Source organism: Hemibagrus wyckioides, linkage group LG23 (genome assembly GCF_019097595.1).
Source record: "Hemibagrus wyckioides isolate EC202008001 linkage group LG23, SWU_Hwy_1.0, whole genome shotgun sequence".
Taxonomy (NCBI): Eukaryota; Metazoa; Chordata; class Actinopteri; order Siluriformes; family Bagridae; genus Hemibagrus; species Hemibagrus wyckioides.
Genome location: NC_080732.1, coordinates 3,100,793 through 3,106,792, shown reverse-complemented (window position 1 = coordinate 3,106,792; position 6,000 = coordinate 3,100,793).

Genomic DNA, 6,000 nt, shown 5'->3' with positions numbered 1-6,000 from the left:
GTTCTACACTCTCTCACACACACACACACACTCTCACTCAGGACTGAACTGTTCTACACTCTCTCACACACACACACTCTCACTCAGGACTGAACTGTTCTACACTCTCTCACACACACTCTCACTCAGGACTGAACTGTTCTACACTCTCTCACACACACACACACTCACTCAGGACTGAACTGTTCTACACTCTCTCACACACACACACACACACTCAGGACTGAACTGTTCTACACTCTCTCTCACACACACACACACACACACACTCACTCAGCACTGAACTGTTCTACATTCACACACACACTCTCACTCAGGACTGAACTGTTCTACACTCTCACACACACACACACACTCTCACTCAGGACTGAACTGTTCTACACTCTCTCTCACACACACACACACTCACTCAGGACTGAACTGTTCTACACTCTCACACACACACACACACTCTCACTCAGGACTGAACTGTTCTACACTCTCTCACACACACACTCTCACTCAGGACTGAACTGTTCTACACTCTCTCACACACACACACACACTCTCACTCAGGACTGAACTGTTCTACACTCTCTCTCACACACACACACACACTCACTCAGGACTGAACTGTTCTACACTCTCTCACACACACACACACACACTCTCACTCAGGACTGAACTGTTCTACACTCTCTCACACACACACACACACACTCTCACTCAGGACTGAACTGTTCTACACTCTCTCACACACACACACACACACTCTCACTCAGGACTGAACTGTTCTACACTCTCTCACACACACACACTCTCACTCAGGACTGAACTGTATATTAACTCTCTGTCTCTCTCACACACAGATACACACACTCTCTCTTGACTGTGTGGACGCACACACACACACACACACACATAATTTATACTGTTCATTACTTACTGCACTACCTCTACCTGTCATCCGCTGCTATAGTTATATTTATGTTTATTCTATTTGCACTACCTCAACCGCTGCTATGTATTTTTGCACAATATTTTTGCACAATACTTTTTTTTTTTTTTTTTACATCATTTCACTTTATCTATTTTATTTCACTTACATTCCAGTACACGTTCTTTTATTTCTTTTCAGCGCTAAGTGTCCTGTGTTCTTTTGTGTTGTCTTTATTGTATTTATTGTCTTTTTTGCACTGTCTTGTCTATGCTCTGTTTGCACCTAGCTGCACACTGTGCACTTTACGTGGCTAAGACAAACTTCTGTGGTGTTGTTTGTTGTTTTGTATTGAACTTGTTGTTGTATGTTTATGTAGCACCAGGTCCTGGAGAAACGTTGTTTCATTTCACTATGTACTGCGCCAGCTGTATGTGGTTGAAATGACAATAAAAGCTTCTTGAATCTTGAATCTTGAATCTTGAACCTGCCTAATATTGTGCTGGTCCCCCTTTTGGCTGCTAAAACGGCCCTGACCTGTCGAGGCATGGACTCCACTAGATCCCTAGAGGTGTGCTGTGGTATCTGGCACCAAGATGTTAGCAGCAGAAGTCCTCTTAAGTTGTGAGGTGGGGATTGGATTTGTTTGTCCAGCACATCCCAGAGATGCTTGATTGGATTGAGATCTGGGGAATTTGGAGGCAGAGTCAACACCTCAAACCCGTTGTTGTACTCCTCAAACCATTCCTGAACCATTTTTGCTTTGGGGCATTGTGCATTATCCTGCTGAAAGAGGTCACAGCCTTCAGGGAATACAGTTTACATGAAAGGGTGTACATGGTCTGCAGCAATGCTTAGGTAGGTGGTACGTGTCAAAGTAACATCCATGTGGATGGCAGGACCCAAGATTTCCCAGCAGAACATTGACCAAAGCATGACACTACCTCCACCGGCTTCCCTTCTTCCCATAGTGCATCTCGGACCACATGATGTAAAAGAAAGTGATTCATCAGACCAGGCCTCCGTCCATTGATCCGTAGTCCAGTTCTGATGCTCACATGCCCATTGTTGGTCGCTTTCGCTGGTGCACAGGGGTCAGCATGGGCACCCATACACAACAAACTGTATTCTGACACCTTTCTATCAGAACGTCTTCAGCAATTTGAGCAACAGTAGCTCATCTGTTGGATCGGATCACACGGGCCAGCCTTCACTCCCCAATGAGCCTCGGCCATCCATGACCCTGACGCCGGTTCACCACTGTTCCTTCCTTGGACCACTTTTAATAGATACTGACCACTGCAGACCGGGAACACCCCACTAGAGCTGCAGTTTTGGAGATGCTCTGATCCAGTGGTCTAGCCATCACAATTTGGCCCTTCATCAGACTCGCTCAAATCCTTACGCTTGTCCATTTTTCCTGCTTCTAACACATCAAGTTTGAGGACAAAATGTTGACGTGCTGTCTAATATATCCCACCCACTAACAGGTGCCATGATGAGGAGCTCATCAGTCTTATTCACTTCACCTCTCACTGTTCACAATGAAATGGCTGATCGGTGTATTTGTGTACTTGTGATTTGCAGTCACGCCTCTTAAATTTGCTCTGGGGAAAACATACATTTAAATAGTGAATAATGAATTTGACACCATGAAGAAGTGTATCAGATACAAAGTGAGGCAGTTTTGTTGAAGGAGAGATGTTGGCGTGGATTTTCACATTTCAAGCACTGTAAACTAGTGAACACTAGAGGGTAGTGTTGACAAACCTTAAACTTTTCTCCAAATTATGGCTGGATTTGGGATTGATTGAGGATCCATGTTAGGAAGCTTGTGTAATCAAGCAAAGTGTACCAAGGAAAACAAAACTGGCCTTTTTTGTGATTAATATCTAATTAATATACCACAGTGCTCTCTTATAAACTACTCTGAATAATATTAGACTGATTAAATAATTTTTTGTTGTTGCAGTTTTCTTTCTTGTATTAATAATTACTTCAAAATCACAAAATACCCAACAGTAAACGCAGGGTCCATGCGCTAATGCTATTGCAACTAGCAAGCTAGCAAGACTTAGCTAGCAATAGTTTGCGTTTTACAAAGCACCATATGTCATCATAAATGCTCCTATTTCTATCACTTTTAAATTTTCTTCAGCAATTTCACCATATATAAAGACAATAAAAAGAAGAAAACATTCTCCATTAGATATGTTGAATGACCCTGTACATATTAGGCATAGCATCTTGTGGGAGCTAAAAATAATGTGAGGTGATTAAGTCTTTGGGCAAATCTTAGGTCAGTTAATCCAGTCGACACTACTGACAATCTAATTTGAGGTTAAAGAAAAAAATCAAAAGTCCAGTCTCATAGCATTATACTTTTTACACCTGCCCAGCACACACTTACGCGGTTCTGTTGCAACTGTTGCAACAAATATGGATGTACACAATTGTATAGAATGTCTTTGTATGCTGTAACAATATTATTTCCATTCATTAGAGATATTTGACAAGGTGTGTTGAGGTTAGAGTGGAAGCACTCGAGTGTCTCAACCTGACTGAACACCTTTGGGATAAACTGGAACACTGACTTGCTCCCCAGACCCCTTGACCCATCATCAGTTCTGACCTCACTAATACTGCTCCACAGCCATGCTCCAAAATCAAGAGTGGAAAGCCTTCCCAGAATAGTGGCGCTTATTCTAACCACAAAGGGGGAATAAATCTGGAATGGGATGTTCAACAAGCACATATGACTCTGACGGTCAGAGTTTCACAAACATTTGGCCATGTAGCGGAGTCCTTTTTTACAAGAGTGATTTGAAAACCATTTATTTATTGTCTATTTATTCATTTAATGTTGCGCTTTAATGTTGCGGAACGTACAAAGTGATGATGCTGGAGAATCTTTTCATAAACGTTAATTCAGTAAACTTCTACATCTGTTACAGCTGACCAATCAGAATTGAGAATTCAACAGCACATGTCTAAATATTACAAGTTACAGGTGTTGGTCATTTTTATATATTAATTCAGCCCCGTTAAATAGGGGGTGCCGATAAATTTAGAGGTTTTGTATAAATATATTTGTGTGCTTATTGCGTGGACGGACCATTTCAGGTGTGAAAGTCTAATGTAGTGTGTGTGTGTGTGTGATGTTCAGTGCATACACACGGCCCACCTCTGTCTGTGTTGACGTTCTTTGTGTATCCAGAGTGGCTGAATGGTTGACTGGATATCTGACAAATATGTTATCTCGTCCCTGCTCAGTAAATTTACCCAATATTTACTTCAATTAGGGTTTCCTGAGATAGGAGCCACACACATACATGTGTGTGTGTGTGTGAGAGAGAGGGGGCTGATTTATTAATGGTCTCACAGGCAGCTTCATTTTTCTTTAACGTCATCTACATGCCACCCCATCCTCACTCCAATTAAATCGCTTTATTGTATCAGGCTAATCAGATGTTGCTAAACTTTTGTATCATCTGTTTGACCTCATGAGATATCGACAAATCCGTTTCTCATCTAACACAAATCGACTGCATTGGCACCTGTGTTGGTTCTCTTCTCTGGACACACAGACCTGAGTGTGAGTACGACGACAATAAGGTGAAAGGGTCAGCGTGCTCTGTGAGAACGTACAGGAACAGGCTGATAACCTCAACAAATGCTGTGCATATCCGTTGTCCACAGAGGGCAGATGATAATATGTCCTGTGCTATCATGCCGCTGTTGGTACAGCCACATATTTAACCAGCTGAATGCAGATGACCGGGTCTCGCTGAGCCAAAAGCCAAAGCAATCCATCAGCGAGTGACACGGCGGCCTGGTATTGATAAGTGAATTCTTGCAACTGTTAGGCTGCTTGTTAGTACTAAACACCTTGTGACTGTCCGACCCGGTCTGCCTAAATTCATCCTCGATTGAAACCACTTTAGATACTGAGCAGATGAAGGAATATTTCTGCATAAGATCCATAGTGTTGGTTAAATGTAACTATAAATGGTCATCCCACAGCATCCTGTGCATTTTGTGACAAATAAAATGACTGACATGCCATGGACGCTTCATGCAAGTCCAAAAGTGTCCTCCATGGAGTGGACATTCCATCAGTTTTCACTCAGATAACCAATAATTTCCCATGAATGCACCACAGCGCCAGTGGGAGTTCACGAGTTTCCACTGTGACCTCTGACCTTCTAATGATAACCTATGGATTGTATTGGGAATCCCATCATTTAGCTCTGTTTATTTTATTTGTGAACTGCTACCTCAACGTGTCCTGCTTGTATTACCTGCCTGGTTATTGTTGGGTAGATTAAGTGGTGGTCTGGTGGTAGTAACAATGTATTTCCTGTTGTCTTTTCCAGGTTAAATGAATTCTTGTATTTTTGATGAATTGCTGCTGTTTTTCTGAAGTGTTAGTGCTATTTAAAATAGTGCTCTTTACACATACAGTGATTTTATTGCTGTTTCCAGTTGCCGTACTATGAGGTCAGCAGTGGGTGTTCCTACTACTGGTTGCCATAGTACTAATTTTGATCCCTTTGTGGTTGGTCTAGAATTCCACCTGACAACAAATCGGGTTTCTTGAAGCTAAATGAAACAAGCCGCGCAGGCGGTGTCATGCTTTGGTCAATGTTCTGCTGGGAAACCTCGCGTCCTGCCGTCCACATGGATGTTACTTACCACACGTACCACCTACCTAAGCATTGCTGCAGACCATCTACATCTTTTCATGTCAATGGTATTCCCTGATGGCTGTGGCCTCTTTCAGCAGGATAATGGCACAAAGCAAAAACGGTTCAGGAATGGTTTGATGAGTACAACAACGAGTGTGAGGTGTTTACATGTCCTCCAAATTCACCAGATCTCAATCCAATCCAGCATCTGTGGGATGTTCTGGACAAACAAATCCGATCCATGGAGGCCCCCACCTCGGAAATTACAGGACTTAAAGGATTTGCTGCTAACATCTTGGTGCCAGATCCCACAGCACACCTTCAGGGATCTAGTGGAGTCCATGCCTCGACGGGTCAGGGCTGTTTTGGCAGCAAAATGGGGACCAAGAAAAATAT